The 21,839-nt window shown below is 39.2% G+C and overlaps 1 annotated feature.

The window, feature by feature from the left end:
- Positions 17,789–19,321: an enhancer, noted in NCBI's record as "VISTA enhancer mm1164". NCBI's record gives its function as "enhancer in: heart[3/4]" and the evidence as "EXISTENCE:transgenic organism evidence [ECO:0001131][PMID:17130149]".

Below are 21,839 nucleotides of genomic sequence, written 5' to 3'. Positions count from 1 at the left end.
TACTTGTTTCTTTAGACTCGGTTGTCCACATTAGGCTATAAACTACCTACAACTAAGAGAAATTTGAACTTCTTTCTATAACTGGTCACACAAAGTAAACAGGGGAGTTTTTAAAATACACTTTGAGCTTCAACTTCTGAATAGCACGATTAATTCACGGAGGACCAATATATGCTCACAAACATCAAAACACATGATGAGTTCATGCTGAAAAATCTCAGGGCTTTCCAAAGCATCCAGAATGAGAATCATACAAAAGACAAATGATGTAACTTAGGGTAAAATTGAGGACTGGGCTAATACAGAAATCAGGGAAACTGCATGGCATTTTATAGAATGAGAGCCCATACATTTGAGAATTAGGGAACATAGAACACTGCATCTTGAAGCCTCCTAAGACAGTGGCTGCCAACCTTTCCACTGTTGTGACACTTTGACACAGGTCCTCATGTTGTAGTGACCCCCCAACCATAAAATGATTTTGCTACTATTTAATAGCTGTAATGGTTATGAATCATAATGTCATTATCTGATACGTAACTCCCCAAATGGATCATACCCCACAGGTTGGGAACCTCTTTAGAACTTTCTCTAGCTATAGCTGAGATGTCTGGAGATCTCTGGAGAGCAAAAACAGCTCTTCAAGAATTTTTTTTTCATCTTTTTGTTTGTTTGTTTGTTTGTTTTTTGTTGTTTTGTTTTGGTTTGTTTTGGTTTGGTTTGTTTTGGTTTGGTTTGATTTGGTTTTGGTTTTTCAAGACAGGGTTTCTCTGTATAGCCCTGGCAGTCTTGGAACTCACTTTGTAGACCAGGCTAGCCTCGATCTCGGAAATCTGCCTGCCTCTGCCTCCCGAGTGCTGGGATTAAAGGCATGTGCCACCATGCCACGCAAGAATTTTTTTCTTTTACTGATTTTGTTGCAAGATTCAATAACTGTTTATAGCAGCTTTTCTGACTTTGGTCAGAAAACCCATAAGCTCTCCAGATTGCTTTTACAATGTTGACTAGCAATGAGAACTGTTTCAACCAGAGAGTTTTTAGAATAGAAAGAAAAGGCTGTCTAGAGCAGAACAGAACACACACACACATGCACAAATAAGCACACACAGATATGCACAAACTCAAAAATCTCTAAAATACATAAAAATAAATATTGATCCTATAAACAATAAGTTTCTTACTTAAAATGATATAAAAATGAACTATTGTTAACTTTAAGGGGTTTAAAATTCTACTAGTACAGAGAAAAATGATAAATAATGGAGTTTGTAACACATTATGATGAAAATTTATTTTAGAGTCATGTAGTGAGTTTTTATTTATAAATATCAATTATCAAAATATCATAACTTTTAAAAGTTATACTTTACACTTTAAATTATATCTATAAAATATTTCTGGCTCATAAATAGCTCAGTTGAAGGATGCATCCATGATAAGAGTTTAATTCACCGAATAAAAATATTATTATTATTTTAAAGGCTATGATCACAGTTCAGTAGCAGCACATTTAATTCAGTCCATAGCACCAAATTAAGAGTTCATTTTATATGGCCATCTTACTGAAAGCATTCTACAGATTCAATGCAATCCCCAACAAAATTCCAACTCAATTCATTATAGAGTTAGAAAGAGCAACAATCAAATTCATTTGGAATAAAAAAAAAAACAGGATAGCAAAACCTATTCTCAACAATAGAACTTCTGAGGGAATCACCATCCCTGACCTCAAGCTATATTACAGAGCAATAGTGGTAAAAACTGCATGGTATTGGTGCAGAAACAGTCAGGGAGATCAGTGGAATAGAACTGAAGACCCAGAAATGAACCCACACATCTATGGTCACTTGATCTTTGACAAAGAAGCTAAAACCATCCAGTGGGAAAAAAAGACAGCATTTTCAACAAATGGTGCTGTTTCAACTGGTGGTTAGCACATAGAAAAATGCAAATAGATCCATTCTTATCTCCCTGTACAAAGCTTAAGTCCAAATGGATCAAGGAACTCCACATAAAACCAGATACACTGAAACTAAAAGAGGAGAAAGTGGGGAAGAGTCTCGAATACAAGGGAACAGGGGCAATTTTCCTGAACAGAACACCAATGGCTTATGCTCTAAGATCAATGACAAATGGGACCTCATAAAATTGCAAAGTTTCTGTAAGGCAAAGGACACTGTCAATAGAACAAAACAGCAACCAACAGATTGGGAAAAGATCGCTACCAATCCTACAACCTATAGAGGGTTAATATTAATACATATATATATCAAGAAGTTAGACGAAACACCTAAAGAAATGTTCAACATCCTTAGTCATCAAGGAAATGCAAATCAAAACAACCCTGAGATTCCACCTCACAACAGTCAGAATGGCTAAGATCAAAAACTCAGGTAACAGCAGATATGGGTGAGGCTGTGGAAAAAGAGAAACATTCCTCCATTGTTGGTGGGATTGCAAGCTGGTACAACCACTCTGGAAATCAGTCTTGTGGTTCCTCAGAAAATTGAACATAATATTACATGAGGATCTAGCTATACTAAGCCTGGACAATACCCAAAAGATTTTTTAACATATTTCAAAGACACCTGCTCCACTATGTTCATAGCAGCCTTATATATAATAGCCAGATGCTGGAAAGAACCCAGATGTCCTTCAACAGAGGAATGGATACAGAAAATGTGGTAAATTTACACAATGGAGTACTACTGAGCTATTAAAAACAATAAATTCATGAAATTCTTAGGCAAATGGATGTAACTAGAAAATATCATCCTGAGTGTGGTAACCCGATCACAAAGAACATACATGGTATGTACTCACTGATAAGTGGATATTATTAGCCCAAGTGCTCTGAATACCCAAGATACAAGTCATAGACCACATGAAGCTCAAGAAGAAGGAAGACCAAAGTGTGGGTACTTCAGTACTTCTTAGAAAGGGGAACAAAATACTCACAGGAGCAAATAAGGAGACAACGTGTAGAGCAGAAATTGAAGGAAAGGCCATCCAGAGACTGTCCCACTCAACCCAATCCAGACACTATTGTAGATGCCAAGAAGTGCATGCTGACAGGAATCTGATAAAGCTGTCTCCTGATAGGCTTTGCCAGAACCTGACAAATACAGAGGCAGATGCTCACAGCCAACAATTGGACTGAGCACAGGGTCCCCAATGGGGTCCCCAATGGAAGATTTAGAGAAAGGATTAAAGGACCTGAAGGGGGTTGCAACCCCAAATAATATTAACCAACCAGATCCCCAGAGCTCCCAGGGACTAAACCATCAACCAAGGAGTGCACATGGAGGGACCCATGGCTCCAGCTGCATATTTAGCAGAGGATGACCTTGTAAGGCATCAACAGAAGGAGAGGCCCTTGGTCCTGTTAAGTCTCAATACCCCAGTGTAGGAGAATTTGAGGATGGGGAGGAGTGAGTTGGTGGGTGGGTGGGGGAGCACCCTCATAGAAGCAGGGTAGGGGGGATGGGATAGGGGTTTTGGGGAGATGGGATAATCAGGAAAGGGGATAACATTTGAAATGTAAAAAAAGAAAATATTCAATAAAAAAAGATAAAGAGAAGAATTCATTTTATAATTACTAGAGAGCTTTAAAGAATAGATGTATTCATGAAAACCAAGGTACTGCACCATTATTAAAACAATTTGAGTTATAAAATGAATACATTATAAATGAATTATAACTCAAAACATTAAAACAAATATTCAATAGTTTTCAATGGCACAAAAAAGCGATCAAAAAATAGTACAGGAGAGGAGGAAACTCTTTTCTGGTTAATATGTACGTTAAATGGGTATTTTTACCTTCAAACATGTAAAATTATGTTCGGGATAATATGCCTATAGACTTTACCATGTATATATGTATGTATGTATGTATGTATGTATGTAGTGTGTAATATGTATGTATGTATGTATTTATGTATGTATGAAAGAGTTACTTTAAAAATCCTATAGGGAGTAGATCTCTGTTCTTTATGTGTACAGTGCACATAGTACCCTCTTAGTAATGGAAACAGTGAGGAAGGGGTAGAAAATTTACAGTAGAGTATGAGGGCCTTGCCTAGTCAACCTAGTCAAGGTTACCATGGTTTCCATTGTTGATGATAAAGTAATATTGATTGCATATACTCTCGATGTGATATGAAAATGAACTTTCTATTCTTTATAAAACAGGCAACTAGATCTAGTCTTATCATGAAGAGAACATCAGATGAGTCACAGGTGAGGCTAACTCTATAAAATATTTGACTAGGAGTACTACTAAATGTAATATGATAATCAGGGTAGAATCCTGGAATAGAAAAAAAATGCAGGTAGGAATAAAAGAAATCTATTTGAACTTTAATCAATAATAACTATTGACTTGTAGCACAAATTATAATTGTACTACACTAATGCAAGTATAAATCACGTCAAAAAGATGAAGTTACTAAGAATGTTCTTTACTATGTTTACATTGTCTATATATCTAAGTATGTATGACTGGTCCAGTTTGAGACCCATGCCATGAGATGGAGCCCTATCCCTGACACTACCTGAACGACCAGGAACCAGAGGCTGGATGTCCCAGGGACCTAGCAATCAAACACAAATGGCAAAAACAAACAAACAAAAAACAAAAAACAAAACAAAACAAAAACAAATAAACAAAAAAACCAAAACAACAACTAAAAAGAAGCAGTGATATTCTGCCCATTTACTCATAGATGGATGCTCAACCTGATTGTCACTAGAGAGACTTTATGCAGAAAGTGACGGAAACAGACACAGACACGGAATGTTAAGTTTTAGTATAACCACTCTAAGATATTTCTGTTTTACTTTTAAGACTTATTCATTCTTATTGGGTGTGCATGAGTGTTTGCCTGCACTGCATGACTGCCTGATGCTCTTGGGGTGAAGAAGTGGGTGCTGAGCACCCTAGAATTGGAGTTATGGATGATTGTAAGCCACTCTGTGGGTGTTGAGAACTGAACCTCAGTCCTCTACAAGAACATTAAATGGTCTTAATTGCTGATCCACCTTTCCAGCCTGTTTAGGCTTTTTAATTCCAAGTTTAAAGTATAGTTGAAAATACATTTATAAAGAGGCATTAGACATTAAAAATATGAAAGCTGACTTGGCTCTGCTATTATCAGTCAAAGTCCTTTAGGAGAGAAGCATTACTTGATAAAGAAATGTAATAATGATGATGATAAGGATTTAAGCTATAGTGTGCACATGTTAAGCATATATTGTACCACAAGGTTACATTCTGCATCCCTGAGAGATTCTGGAACACTCTTTATACCCAGTCTTTTCTATTGCTAGGCTATCTGGAAGCAACTGTTTTTCTTTTAGGCCTCAATTCGCAGTTCCTCTTCCATGCTCAGCACTGAAGATGGGTGGTTCTCTGCAGTGCACTGGGGTAGGTCTACATTTGTCTCTGCCATCACTGCTTGGCCATGTTTAAGCTGCTTTCAAAGGTCTGTTCTCTTATCTCCTTCCAACTCCTTCAAACACCAGTTGGTGACGTTGGGATCTAGACAGTTGCACAACCTTTTTCATGTCAGTCTTAGGAGGCAGGCTTTATGCATCACTGGCCCTGTGCATGTATAGTGAGGTAAAATTAATATTCTTGGTACTGTTTAGTCTATATTTCATTGGCTGGGTGCCTAGAATGACTCAGGCCACGGACTGACGAGTTACCCCTTCCCTTTCTTTTTTGAAAACAAGGAAGAGGGAGGGAGAAATGGAGAGGGACAGAGAGAGAGACAGAGAGGATAAATTCTGAAAGAATTATGACTCTACCTTTAAGAGAAAACACATCATTGCAATCTAATCAGTATAAACATTCCATATCAATATGTATATATTCAATTATTGAATAAGAGGAGAAGGATTGAATCCTATGCTTTTGGGGCTGGGGGCGATGGTTCAGTGTTTAAGAGCATTTATTGATTGTCCAGAGAACCTAAGTTCAGTCCTTAGCACCCATATTGTACCTCACAATTGCCTCAAACTAAAGATCCAAAGAACTTAACAATTCTGGCTCTCTCTCTCTCTTACACACACACACACACACACACACACACACACAGAGAGAGAGAGAGAGAGAAAGAGAGAGAGAGAGAGAGAGAGAGAGAGAGAGAGAGACCGTCCAAATTGCTTGTAACCTTTCTAACAACTGATTCGTGATTTTTTTTTCCTGACTTTTTATGTCATTCCCAGTGGCACATGTTTCCTTTATTAAGTATGTAAAATGTTGCATGCTTTATATAGTATTGAGAATTTGAAGGACACTGTGTGTATTTTGCAGGCTTATAACCTCTGATTATTGACAGAGATCCTGTTGTTTGCCTTTTTCACTGTCCTTATCTTGCTGGTGGTTAGGGGTGGCTTTCATTCACTTATCAATCTAAAATTCAGCGTGAGCTGATTAGATGTCTGGCACAGTATTCCACTGAAACAAAGAAGACTCACTATTTTAAATATAACAAAGAAGTAAATGACTTACAAACTTAATGACATTTCCATCTGTAGACTCCAAGGCTAGAAAGAGACATTTTGTTCATCAGGAACCTAATCATCTCACACAGAGTATGCAAATTCCCTAGGCCAAGGTACTGGCTCTGTCTCTCAGGCCCCGTTTTTCTCCCTGGAGGTCTGCCTACTGACTTGCCTGCCTGACTTTCTCACCGTATCTGATGCCTTTACTCCACTTGATTTTGATGGATGCTGGAGACCTCTGCTCCCTAGTGGCTTTTCCCATGGTTTGCCAGAGTCACCTTCCTCTATTTTTTTTTCCTCTAGAGACCACCGCACAATTTAAAGACTTGTGTCCTCCACATTTGAAAAGGCCTCTCTGGCCCCCTGCCCACTCAGCTTTGGCAGTCGATTCCTCTCGTGTGTTCTCTTGGGATTCAGTGAGAAACAGTTTTACAATGTGGCTTGAGACGTCAGGCCACCTGTGTTCAACACATGGTCCTTCCATTTCTTTATGACTTCAATTCCTCCCATGTTTCTTCCCTTTTCCTTGCCTCAGTAGCTCTCTTAGCCAAGTGAACCTAGTTGGTGCACACATCTAGCTTCTTTAGTGCCTCCAAGGCCCGGATACTCACCAAAGGTTTAGAATGACACTAGATAAGCAGAAGGCAACCCCTGAGCATTGTTCTTACCCATTGAAGCACTTCGGGCAATAACCAGCAGCAACGAAGCCTACAGAATTGTGAGCTCTACACATATAAGAAGCCTAGAACATCACACAGAGAAGACAGCCACATCGGAGTAGTGAAATGATGCTTGGAAAAACAAGGGTGATGCAGAGAACAAATAGGGGAAGAACGAGGGTGGCCAAGGTCTATGTAGGAAGAGGAGAAGGTAACAAGGGAAGGGATGCATATCAAGATTCTTGTTCTCATCTTTAGCATCAGTATCACTTATAATTAATGAATACTGAGCCCTTCTCATAGGCTGGAAAAGCAAAGATGTATGGTTACTGCAAACATTTCCATCGATTCTTTGCCTATTTTTCATAGCTATATTATAAGTAAAAATAAAATAATAAAGCATATTAGGGGTTGTTTTGAGAACTGTCTACAGTAACTTAAGAGAAATATTTCTATCCAACACGTCCACATTATACTCAAACATCCATTTTCCACCACACTCAAATTTTAAAGAGTCAGCAATCCTCCCAAAATACTGTTGGTCTCCACCATCTTTGTAGTCACAGAGCGGCAATAGGCACGATGATGATTTTGAATCTGACAATGTCTAAGCAGCTTCTGGAAGACAGGCAGACAGTTTTCCAAAGTGTGAGAGAAATTCTTGGCATCATTATCCCTTGTGGTTGCATGGACAGAAGGTGGTCTTAAAAAGCAGCTAATCAAGATAAGCCCAAGACAGGCAGAGGGAATCCTTGATGACACCACTTAAATCTCTCTATCCAGACAGAGCAGGGGGGGAAAAAGAAACCAACCCTAGCAGCCATTTACCAGTATAGAACCCAGATGTTTTCACTTTCGTGGTATAGAGGGGGATGCTGTGTTGTTTTCATTCAGAAAGCCATTGATAAAAGTAGAGCTGTCCTAGCTTGATGGCTAAACCCTGTTATCTATCACCTTTCTCTCCCCTGGCTCCTCTGCAGGGTTCCCATAGAAGCAAATCTCCCCCTTATCCTGTGACTTTCCTGAGATTCTTAGTAACTCCCATAGCTATGCCATCTTTGCCCTAGCTCCAGCTTTAAGGGGGTAAAGCCAATGTTCACAGAAATGTGAAAGGGAGATAGGACTATGGCCTGAAGTCTCTGCTCTAAATCAAATGTTTGCCACTCATTACTGACTTAATGAACTTGAACACTACATTGCTCATTTATCAAATATAACCATCTAATTTCCCTTTCTCCTTGTTTGACGTTCTCTTTCAATGCAGAGTCTCCTGAGCAGAATAAAATTCAACCAGCAAGGAAAAGTAGCTAAATTGTATTTTATAAATGTTTTCCTGATGAGACTTGAAGCACATATGAATCAAAACATCCAGAACAAGGGAGTCCCAATGGAATTTCTTACACGTCACAGGTTCAAAACACTTCCTCATCCATAGCTCCATTGCCTCTGAACAATCATTCTAGAGACTTTCTAACATGTCTGCATGGACTTAGCAGAAGCTCTGTAATTATCATATATATCTTCATGAGCGAAAGTGGAGATGGATGCCTTTAACTACTATTGAAAAAATACCTACACTCATATCATTAGCATTTATTTTCCATTTTCATTCTGAAAGGAAATGTGCTGATTAAAAAAAAAAAACTAACACACAAGTGTACACACACAGCACTCCTTCACAGATACACTCACACACACACACACACACACACACACACACACACACACACAGCACTTTCTAGTTGCACTGATTAATGTTGCTTTGCTCCATAACAAGTTGGAAAGAGGGCTGTAGACGAGTGATTGTTTTCTCCCTGAAAGCTGTAGATGAGAAATAGAGGAGTCTTGAGTAGCATCGATCATCCCATGGACCTATTTACTTTGAGTGTAGCTTCTATATACAGATACAGTAGACCCTGACGGAATGCATTTCATTTAGAAGTTAGTCAAATAGAGTGAGAGCATTGCTCTGGTTGCAATCTCTTCTGCTGGTGAAGATTGATCCCCAGGAGTCTCCAGTCACTACTGCCTGCCTCTCCAGTTGGAAACTACGAGAAAGCTTGGTGCTTGAGGAAAGCAATGGGTAGGAAAGAAGGGAGGTAGAGGTATGGATATTGCTTTGCATGGTTAATGATCAAGTAGGCTTGGTGACTGTATCCATGGTGTGTCATGTATTGTGCGGTTGCTTACAGATGATCATTTACAGCAGGACTGTCTTATCTTTAGGGGTCACACAGAGGGCTTAACTATTACTTGGATTAAGGACAGGAAGGACTTGAAAAATAAGGGAGCCTGTGTGGTTAAAGTCTGAGCCGAATGTCTGTTCCTTTTGATAATCACTAGAAAACAAGTCTCTAAAATACATCCGTAGAGCACCATCCCTTTGTGTTGAAGAATAAGGCAAGGCCTTTATCCAGCATCAGCATTACAAAGGCCTTACTTGCCAGTAACTTATTAAGCTTCCTATGGTCATTAACACTTTACAAGGCTAATCAATCTACTACAAAGTCCTGTTACAGACCACCAAGCTTAAATATGGTTCTGTCTTGTTCGTTGCCTGCAAAACAATCATAATTGGACAGCATAAAAGATGATAATTATTATTGTATAGGATTCCAGGGAAGAAAATCAAATATACAAGCAACCACCCCTGAATTTGAGTATTGAAAAACTTGTTTCAAACCCTGTTTGATCAGCCTTTTCTTGTAAATCACTGGCTACCTCTGTCTAGAAGCCCGCAGCGGCTTCTCTCATCGAAACAGTAAACATCAACAAAAGCCATAATCCTCTCACAATACTTGTTTTATGCAGCATCCTTTCAATTTACAGTACAAGAGTTCTCAAAAAAAATTTTTTTTTGCCTTTAAACAGAGAAAAACTGGGAGCAGGAAAAGTGGTCGTCCTTAGAAAAGAGCACACCACTCAGATGTTTAGTGCCCAATGGTCAGTCCTGAAAACATATACACAAGCAACATATATGGACTCAGGTTATATTCCAGGATATATATGCATATACAAATGTGTTTATGCACGAAATAATGATATAAGAGGCCATGGATTTGCAAAAGAGGAGAGGGGCTACATGGAAGGGTTAAGGAGGAGGAAAAGGGAGGGGAAATTTAAATTAAATTAAAATAAAAACAAAACAAACAACACACTGAAGAGAAGGCCATCCAGTGACTGGCTCAACGTGGATCCATCCCAGGGGTGGGCACCAAACCATGACACTATTACTGATGCCATGTTGGGCAGGAGCCTAGCATGGCTGTTCTTGGAGAGGCTTTACCTGCATCTGACTGAGAGATGTCTGCAGATACTCACAACCAATCATTGGACTGAGGTTGGAGGCCCTTATGGAAGAGTTAGGGGAAGGATTGAAGCTGAAGGGGATGGATGGTAACCCCAAAAGACTAACAGTGTCAACTAACTCCCTTGGACCCCTTGGAGCTCCCAGAGTCTAAGCCACCAAACAAAGAGCATATGTGTGCTGAACTGTGCTGGGCCCCTCCCACCAACATACCTCCCTCCCCCCCCATATGTAGTAGAGGACTACCTTGTCTGGCCTCAGTGGGAGAGGATGTGCCTAATTCCACAGAGCCTTGATGCCCCTGTGAAGGGAGATACTAGGGTAGGAAAGGGGGTGGGGGAGCACTCTCTCAGAGGCAAAGGGGAGGGGGAATGGGGTGAAATACTCTTGGTGGGAGACTGGGAAGAGGGAGGCAACACTTGGAATGTAAATAAAACAGTTTTAAAAATCAACACAGAAATATAAAGTAGCCTTAATTTTCACACCTCAAGGTTCCATTGATGTAGATTATACAGTTCCTACCAGACTTCAAAATCTCCAATGTGACTCCCAAAGTCCTTATTTGATTTTTCAGATACCTTTGGCACAGTGATCACTCTGCTCTGAACCATTTTCTTACCTAGCTCTCTAGGGTGCCACTCCCTTGGTTTTCCTCTTAACCAAGGGACACTCTAGACTTATTCTGTTATTCTCTGTTGTTTTCTTCAGTCTCCACTAGCTTGTGAATATTGAAACCTTGAATTTCTTAGACATCATCAGCCCTACAATTATGTTTCCTGTTTGCATTAATTCAGGCAGTCCCTAAACGGCTTTAAGTGCATCACTTGTGACAATCCTCAGAGTTACATAGCCAGCCCACAATATTTTGAGAACACAACTCTGCTTCTTCTCACCCAGACTTGCTGGTGTCCATTCCTTCTGTGCATCAGCCTAAAGTCGCACTTGACTCCCATGCCACTCCCATTCCACACCCGAATTTAGTGTATCCAAATGTAGCTACAGATCCAAGATCCATCAACATCATTTGCACATGTTCTCTCTAACTAACAAGCTGACTATAACTTGCTTATAAAAATGTAAAAATCTATGAGAGGGTATGACTCTTGAGCAGAATTTAAAATGTAAAGAAAATGTTCTTGTTTCTTATTATAATGGTTAATGTAGCTTGGCTACAATACCTAGATGATTGTTCAGGTGTCTATGAAGGTATTTTTAAAATAAATATTATGAATGCTTATATCTGTCAAGTATGGATAAAGTAAACTGTTACACACAGGTGTGACTATAATGTAGTCTGTTGAAAGCTTCGAGAGAAACAAAAAACTGAAAACTAAAGAAAAAAAAAGAGCTGAGTTGCAGACTGTCTTCAGATTTCAGACAATAGCATCTGCTCCTCTCAAGATGTTTCCAGCCTCAGAGCATACCCTGTAGAATTTGAAATTGTCAGCTCCTTCTATTGGAGTAAAGTCTCTATCCTTTTTCCCAGTAAGTCACACATAATGATTATGTTTTTCTAAATTGCCCAAAGGAGTACACATATAAAATATAATGTTTAAAACCATGTGGAGTTGGTAAAGACAGTTACAAATAGAAAAATATCAAGTAGAGCAGATTAATCAGAAGAAAACCAATATATCTTTGAAATCATGACATGTGGCAATGAGCAAAAAGAACTGTGAGAAAGAGTCTTCAGTAGTCACGAATGAGCCAAATTGAGAGCATATGACTGAAATGACATTGAACTCATTATTTTAGTTTGAGTTACTGTAGCTATGATGAAACACCACGACCACAAGCAAGATGGAGAGGAAAAGGTTTATTTGACTTGTGCTTGCACATCTTTAGTCTATCTGGGAAGGAAGTCAAACACCATGAGAACCTATTGGCAGGAGCTAATGCAGAGGTCATGGAGGGATGCTGCTTATTGTCTTGCGTAGTGTCTGTCACAGCAATACCCCACTCTCCTGGTGCCAACTTCCTTCAGTAATGGACTATGGATGTAGAAGCATATGCTGAAAAACCCTTTTCCTCCACCATTACTTTTGGTCATGGTGTTTCATTATAGCCTTAAGAACACAAACTAAGACACTGACATCAGACAATTAAAAATAATTTCAAAATTTCATCTCCAAACTTAAAGACAAGCCTATAACTTTTAGAAAACAAATGCAGCAAATTATCTTTATATGTGGGGATACATTTTGGGGCAGGGGGGTTTCAAGACAGGGTTTCTCTGTATAGCCCTGGGGCTGTCCTGGAACTCTCTTTGTAGACCATGCTGACCTCCAACTCAGAAATCTGCCTGCCTCTGCCTCCCGAGTGCTGGGATTAAAGGCGTGTGCCACCACACCCAGCTATGTGGATACTTCTTAAATAATTGTCAAATGCATTTATTTAAAAGTTAACTATGGGGCTGGTAAGATGGCTCAATGGGTAAGAGCACCCGACTGCTCTTCCAAAGGTCCGGAGTTCAAATCCCAGCAACCACATGGTGGCTCACAACCATCTGTAATGAAATCTGACTCCCTCTGGAGTGTCTGAAGTGTACTTACATATAAGTAAATAAAAATCTTAAAAAAAAAAAAGTTAACTATGATATTTTCTGTATTAGGCCTGTGACTTTTATCTTAATAAACTCCATAAAGAAAAGAAGAAGCATGTTTAATACATGTAACAGAAAAACATAATATAATAGCTATATTATCTACTAAAACTAGTAAGAAGAATGAAAACATATAATGATTCTTATTGACCAAAAAGCTGACAATTCACTTATTTTGCTTGACTATTTATTATACTTTCATCATAAAACTTAGCCTAAATTGATCCCCATAGACAAATTATGCATGGCCTAACTTTCTGTATAAACAAATTGTAATATGACTGAAATATGGTGAAGCCAAACATCTGGCTGTCAATGTAGTAACAGTATATTAACCAGTGAATGTATCATATCCATGAGGAGAAAATGTTTCGTCTCCTCATGCTCAGCCAAGGGAAATACAACCACATCTCATCATAAACATTCTGAATGTTGGGGCTGAAGAGATGGCTCAGCGGTTAAGAGCACAGACTGCTCTTCCAAAGGTCCTGAGTTCAAATCCCAGCAACCACATGGTGGCTCACAACCATCTGTACTGAGATCTGATGCCCCCTTCTGGTGTGTCTGAAGACAGCTACAGTGTACTTACATATAATAATAAATAAATCTTTAAAAAAAACATTCTGAATGTCACATTCTTTCCTCTGCCACTGAAATTATTATTATACTGTTATTATTATTCTTAAATTTGTTCCAGTGGGACACTTTAAACCAACCTCGTTCTGAATTCTGCCTGGACTCTTTCTAGAAATATTATCTTGCTCAAATGAATTGTTGAATTGTCTTTAATAATTATGAATAAATATAAAAGCAGATCATTAAGTAGAATTTTTACAGTGTAAAATGAAAATTATAGGAGAAGCTGGGCACACATCTTTTATTTCAGTTCTGAGGAGGATGAGGCAGGAGAGTCTCAAGTTTTAATATAGCCTGGACTATATTGAGACCTCATCAAAATATAAATGCATATACACATACACATATACACACATACATATAAAACACTACATATCAATCACTTAATTTACATGAACTATTGTAGCAAAAGTTAAGATCTTACGATACTAACCCTGGTGTACTTGTTGGTTTTGTGTGTCAACTTGACACAAACTGGAGTTATCACAGAGAAAGGCGCTTCAGTTGGGGAAATGCCTCCATGAGATCCAGCTGTGGGGCATTTTCTCAATTAGTGATCAAGGGGGAAGAGCCCCTTGTGGGTGGGACCATCCCTGGGCTGGTAGACTTGGTTCTATAAGAGAGCAGGCTGAGCAAGCCAGGGGAACATCCCCTGTAACAACATCCCTGTAAGTAACATCCCTCCATGGTCTCTGCATCAGCTCCTGCTTCCTGACCTGCCTGAGTTCCAGTCCTGACTTCCTTTGGTGATTAACAGCAATGTGAAAAGTGTAAGCTGAATAAATCCTTCCCTCTCCAACTTGCTTCTTAGTCAAGATGTTTGTGCAGGAATAGAAACCCTGACTAAGGCACCTGGTAAGCATGCATATTACTTGCATATTTCGTGTGGTTCTGGTGAAATAACAAATTGGTAAAAATTTTTGAAAATATGTAATTGTGACAAGCAAAATTGAAATCTACATATGACTTTACTAACAATCATGATTCTAATTATATATCGGAAATATGTCTATGTCGTTCAAACAAGAGGTATGTCTGGTGTTTTTCATAACAGGATTGGTAAAAAACGAGTTGGAAGAGCTCACATGTGGGGCATACACTGGCATTACTAACATTGGGAGATGGAGGCAAGAAAATCATCCCCAGCTTCCCTGAGAATTCCAAGCTAACCTGTGCGGCCGGGGTTCCCGCTTTAAAATTCAAAAATAGCACAGAAGAGAAGGAGATTTGATAATTTAAAACCCAAAGGCTAGAAATTGGGGAAAACAGATGTCAGCAAAAACGAAAAAATCAGCTTTCTCATTACTGTGTTTTATAAGCAGGTAATAGCCGGGCATGGTGGCACATGCCTTTAATCCCAGCACTTGGGAGGCAGAGGCAGGCGGATTTCTGAGTTCGAGGCCAGCCTGGTCTACAAAGTGAGTTCCAGGACAGCCAGGGCCATACAGAGAAACCCTGTCTCAAAAAAAACCAAAAAATAAAAAATAAAAATAAAAAAATAAAAATAAATAAAAATATAAGCAGGTAATGTACTGTCAGCCATGTAATCTGAATGTTCACTTTGTATCTCACAGCACACACATCAAACCTCTTTCAGAATGAATCAGGAAGGACCACGATGGATCAATGAATTGATAAAACTCAAGGTGGTAAATTAGTATTATAAAATAGTCACAGGATGAGACTAAGGCCAGACCAATATAATAGTGAAAGAATGGGTAGGCACATGTCAGACTGACAACTACCTCGTGTAGGTTCAGATTTTGTCCTGGAGATAATGGCCTTTATATGATTTCCTTGAATACAAGCTCTGTCTCATTTGTCTCAAGTTCTGTCTCAGCAAAGGTCTCAGATGAACAGGTAATAAACGATTGGCAATAAAAGTGTTGAAAGTCGAGCCGAGTCACGTTTTACAAATGCAGTGAGTGAAAATACTACTATTCCTGACTGTGCAAACAAGCTTCTGGGCCTGGGCAATGGACTCACACTACTGGGGATCTGATGGGCCATGATCCTTAGACCTTTCTACCCTGTTTCAATCCTGAATTCCTATCAGGTCAGCAGAATTCCACCAGCATTTCCAACACATATTCACAGATGCATCTTCTCTCTAAGGGCTGCACTAAAAAATCTGAAGGGACATGTTTCCTATCCCTTCCTCTGGATTTCCTCTGGATTGCTAGTATTTCTTAGTAACAGCTCCTTGACAGTGGAGGCTGCAGGTAGCAAAGTTGCAAAAATATGTTGAAGAACGCAGAAAAGAGAGATTTAAAATCAAAGCAAGGTAAGCTATAACTCTCAGAGTTTCTTTGGACCAGCTCTAGTTGGCTCCCCCATACACACACACACACACACACACACACACACACACACACTCCAAACTTCCTATTTAATGACACTAAGCAATTGTTTGTATGGTTTCTTATTTTTCCATGTCCTTAGCCTTCTTTTGTGTATGTATAGTTCAGTGTACACTGCAAATCTCCATTCAGATGCAGCTCAGTGGTACAGTGCTTGCTGAGCAGGCCCCAAGTTCTTAGTTCAACCCATAGAGCCACAAAACCAAACCAAACCAAACTCTTCATTTGATTAATATTTTGACCATAAGACCTTCCCAATATAGAAGCTTATCTTTCATGACCTGTTCACCATTCTGCTTTCATAGTTAATTCCTGAATATGGATATTTAATCCATAAATTGGCCAGAAAGACTATGTCCTGTTCCTTTAATGGGATTCAAGTCTGTATATATAGAGAATGAAGAAACTGAGGAAGAAACCAATGGGTTAAGTTTTAAGGCAAAATAGTTGGTTGTGAAACAGTTTGTCTGTATTCAAGAGAAAACCCATCATAGCTTAGAGGGTACACATTTCTTTGTCTCATTTCAAATTCCCTGGCAGTTACACAGCATTCGATCCGACAAACCATTTCCACTAAGTTTATGGTCTTCAAGTTCGTGTTACTACTTTGCTATTGTTAGCACATGGTTCCCATTGTCAAAGACATCAATCATGAGGTCCAAGATGGTGCTTGGATATCTCCTATCACATCTACCCAGTAATCTGCCTCAAGGAGGGCTGTGCGAGGGTTAAGAAAGAGAAGGAGAGTGTAGGCAGAACCTATAGACTGACTAAATTACTTACTTCATTTTGACCACAAGTGAATCAGATGGTGTTATGGTTTAAAAACAAAATGTTCCCACAATCTGTTGTCTGGGGGTTTGGGACTCTGGTGGGGCACAATGAACCTTAAGGACATGAATTCTTTCGCAGAACTAACTCCTTAGTAGTGAGCCTTGGAAAGCTGCTCTGGAAGACTATAGCCAGGCCCTGTTTCCTTACTATTCTTTCTGATTCTTGGTAAACGTGAGTACAAACAACTTCTACCACACACTCATTCTGTCATAAATGAGCTACTTACTAACATGGCCTTCATATTGTAACCCTCCAGTTGTTACCTCTACTGACATATGCTACCACCACCAGCCTGTGGAAAATCTTTTTGTCACTTCTATCAGGTATTTTGTCACAGAAACAGAAAAGCCACTGATACATATGGTGATAATCTAGTTACAAGGGACTTTTTGTGGGCAAGGGTAGTAGTACTCTGCAAGTAATGATAGCAAACATCAAACTGGAATTTGATCATTAGGAAAGAGAGTCTGGATATCAGTTAGCAATGGACATTCTTGGCTACATTAGCATATCCTGTGGGTATCCAGATTCGGGAGCATAAACCCACATTTGAGAAGCCACAGAAGGATTGCATGAGGAAATGATACCAGAACTCAGCCAAATATGCCCTGATTTAGAAACTCACACATATATGCGTGTCTTCCCTACAAGACTTCGGTGTCTCAGACAGTCTGCCCTCTTTGTGATCTATAACCCTTCAAAGGGGAGCAAAGGGGAGCAGACTGTTAAGGCATTTTTGGTGGGTTGAGATGAAAGTAATAGTTTTGTTTTTTTTTAATTGGATGACAGGAAAGTGTGTCATCTTTGTGAACAATTTCACTGTCTTGGATGTTGGGAAAAACTAGCCTCAAGATTGTATCACAATAGCAGTCTACACAAATACTTCCTTGAGGCATCTGTCACCTTGTAACCTTTAACATTTGTCTTGCTAATGGCTCATACTCCTTTTACTCATCTCACTGTGTAGGGCTTTCCTCATGTCTATTCCCATTCTAACCTCTATCATAGAAATCTTAGGTCTGCCTTGAGTTGTAAGCCAAGCCAACTTCCAAGCATGGATCACAGCTAGATCATAGGCGTTACGTAGGTAAGGAACAATGACTCAGGGATGCAGAGACCATGACTTACATCCTTTCTTTCCAATTCTAATATCAAATGGCTATAAAAACCAACATTTAGACATAAATCATTGCAATGGCTGTTTCTCAGATGAGTCATATTAACCATTTCTGAATTTATGGAGTTAACTAAAATTGAACATTTATCTGGCTTCCTAAGGGAACCTAAAATGTGAGACAAATCCCAACAGCTAGAGAAAACATGAGAGAAGCTGTTACTCATACCTTCTCTTACTTCATCCTGTTTGTTTGAGCTGCTTCGAGATTACTGAAATACAGAGAAGTGAAACCCAAGCCTCCATAGTTATTTACCTTCCTGTTGGCTTTTGTTTTTAATTGCTGAGAAGTGGCTCTATGTAGGTATTAATGATGCCAAGGCTGATGGAAACTTCCTTGGCTGTTACAAGAATAACAGTGAGCCTGGATATCACTAGGACTTGATCCTCTGTAAACCTAGATTCTATCTTATCCCCAGGAAATGTTGTCTCTTTCCCTATTCCAGCTTGGAGACAGAGACAAGTGTACTACCAGTCGCTTCACTTCATTGCTTCTGAATTATCAGTTGAGTGTGGATGAGAAAAACCAGGCTTCAAGTTCTGCCTGGTTGCCATGGAGAGGCATTTTCAAGTGCAGATTTCCCAGGAGCCCTACAGTGTGCCCTCAAGTGCTTCACAACGGATGAGAACTTTAGGAGATTTCCTTATCTTTTGGGAATAAGAGATAACTGTCTCTGTTACGTTTCTGGGTTCCACATGTGATGATTTGTGGGGAAGTGACGAAGTCAGGTGGCCAATCTCACTGTTTAGGACAGTAGAACTACCAAACAGGACACACTGATAAGTTCATGATGTTAAGTCAACTAAAGATACTATGAGTGTGCTGTTTCTCTCTGTCAATGGGGATACTGTGAACACTGAAACTCAGGAAAGAGAAAACTTTAAGAGATAGATGTTCCTTTCTTCAGACAGGTTTCCAGAAATTTTCATTTAGGAATCTAAAATCTGGTATATTCATTAGTCCTATAAGACATAGAAACTGGTGTCTACCATCCTATCACAAAGCTTAAAGTACCCCAAATTTTGAGGCCACAATTATGTTACAAGGGATGATACCAAGACAAAGGAGGTAATGTCTTCAGATGTGGAGATGTTGGATAAAGATCTGACATCTACTTTGGTATCTCTGTAAAACCAGTAGTTCATTAACAGTATTGGCATACACAAAGCTATATGCTAACTCAGACAAACGTTTATTTGTTTTTTAATGGGATGACTCATGGCCTACTAGTTTCCCATGATAAAGTGATCAGTCAAATGAACAAAAATGATTTAGTAAAAAGAATGAGTTTAAATTAACTCTCTAAGGCTCCTCTCTATCATGTATAGAATAGAAGATGGGATAAGGTGGGGAAATGGGGAGATTGCTCATCAGGTAAAGGTGCTTGCCACCAAGCCCAATGACCTTATTTCAATCCTCAGGACATGTGGCAGAAGGAAACAACCAACTATCTTGGATTGTCCTCTGATTTGCACTCATGTGCTATCACACACACACACACACACACACACACACACTCGACAAAATTTATGAATAAATATAATACAAAACATCTTAAGAATTTGGCAGTTGATAAAACAATTCCAGATCATGTTTGCTGAGAAATAACTGCCTGTTTGACTCTGTATATGTTAAGTAACAGCACTCATGATCAATGCTGTCATTGCATATTGATAGCAAGACAAATCAATAACTTTAAATTGAGAGTGGAACTCATCTCTGCATGGATCACAGACTCCCAGTAACACTTCTTTTTTTTTGTTTGTTTGTTTTTTTGTTTTTAAATAAATCATTGTCTTGCTGACCTAGGCAGTCACATGCAAGTCTCAGATTAGTTCTTAACTTCTGTAAGGAAGTGTTTCTCATACTAGTCCTGAATCAGTCACACACTGTTCCTTGATTCACTTGTTTATGTGCTGAGTGTTTTTGGCTTGCCAAGGTTTCTAATATTTCTAATCTACACTCAACAACTTGAACTGAGATGTAACCAATTAAAAGCAGGGAAGAGGCCACACATGCCAGATATCAAAACTTCCTATAATCTTAACAAAATTACCAGTCAAATTCATATTTCCCTTCATAAAATAGGATCATTGTATCTACTAAACAAATTTTCTGTGAGCATTTTCCTATTTAACCACAAACTGCATGTTGTTACACCAAAAGTGAGAGACTTTGTATAACTCTGTCTTCCTTATCATCTCTAGAACTTTTTTCTCTCTTACTATAAATGGGTGAAATATTTTTATGAACAAGATTTTCCTAAGTGAATGAGTCACTCTTAGTTATAGTTATAATAAAGGTGCTAAGCAGAGTATAAAATTAATATGCATCAAGACTTAAGCAGCCCAGCAGTAGTGGCACAGGCCTTTAATTCCACCACTTGGGAGACAGGGGCAAGTGGATTTCTGAGTTCAAGGCCAGCCTGGTCTACAGAGTGAGTTCCAGGACATGCAGAACTGCACAGAGAAACACTGCCTTGAAAAACCAAAATAATGAAAGAAAGAAAGAGAGAGAGAGAGAGAGAGAGAGAGAGAGAGGAAGGAAGGAAGGAAGGAAGGAAGGAAGGAAGGAAGGAAGGAAGGAAGGAAGGAAGAAAGCATTTTGCATATAGCTTTAGAATCTTAATCTTCTATTACCTTTGGACTTAAGTCACTTACCTAACCCTTTAAAGCTCTATTTCCTTACCTTAAAAAAATGATGATAACAATAGAAGTGAATCCTCAGATTGTGTTGAAGATTGTTAAAATAAACGTCATGCCTAACCATTGTTATTGACTGGGCTTTTATACTTGGCTCCTGCAGAATGGAGCAAACCAACATGGAGTCATCAATGCTAAGTTTGGATATCAATAAATGAAAGTAAAGTTGATAATCTAACTTGAGTCATGAGGAGAGAGATGATTGCTGAATTTCATGACCAATACTATAGCCAGCATGAATAATGCAGCTACTACTTTTATAACTGAGAAGATGAGCTAAATTAGACTGGTGGCCATCACCTTACCCTGTATATTGTACAATTCCATTGTTTCTGCTCACCATCCCTCAGAAGAGCTGACTGTTCTACCATGCCTATCAGAATACCTCATGTAAGTCCTTGCATGAAACTCTGTCCAATTCCTCAACAACAACAACAACAACAAAGTGATTAAACGTGGAAATTGCATTCATTGAAATTTTGCTTCCCAAAATAAAATGTCACGTGCTTAGCCTATAATGAAGGGTTAGTGATCTTTCATATTCATTGACAAGTGTAACTCTAAAGTATCAAGTGCAGGGGAAATGATTGACAGGAGGGACATTGGACATTAGACAATATCTCTCCTGTAGAATAGTTACATGAGCTATCTAAGGGCACTCCAGCCTAACTTCACTTCTCGGTCTCTCAAACACATCATGTCCTGAATGCTGTGGTTGCTTTCTTTGTGCTCACACTTCATTGTAGGGTTCAGCAATCCTAACTTACTTTCAGATATGAAGTGAGCAGAGGGTATGCTGCTATCTACCTGGATGTTCCAGCCCTGGGGCTCTAACAATGCCCCTTCCTTGCTCTAAGCTCCAGAGGTCAAGAGTCTCCTCTTTCACTGCTGCACAGTGGCCTGTTCACACCTCCCTGGCAGCACACCTACTTGCTGCATTGGCCTCCATGGCTTATCTCTGCTAGATTAGACACATCCTGTCTCATGGCCACTTCCTTACATTATCTCCTGGGCAGGGAACGCTGCAGGAGTCTGTCCCATTCTTTGGGTCCCA

Source organism: Mus musculus, chromosome 15, assembly GCF_000001635.26.
Source record: "Mus musculus strain C57BL/6J chromosome 15, GRCm38.p6 C57BL/6J".
NCBI classification, from domain to species: domain Eukaryota; kingdom Metazoa; phylum Chordata; class Mammalia; order Rodentia; family Muridae; genus Mus; species Mus musculus.
The sequence above is the reverse complement of the archived record's forward strand: the minus strand, read 5'-3'. Positions and strand labels throughout refer to the sequence as shown.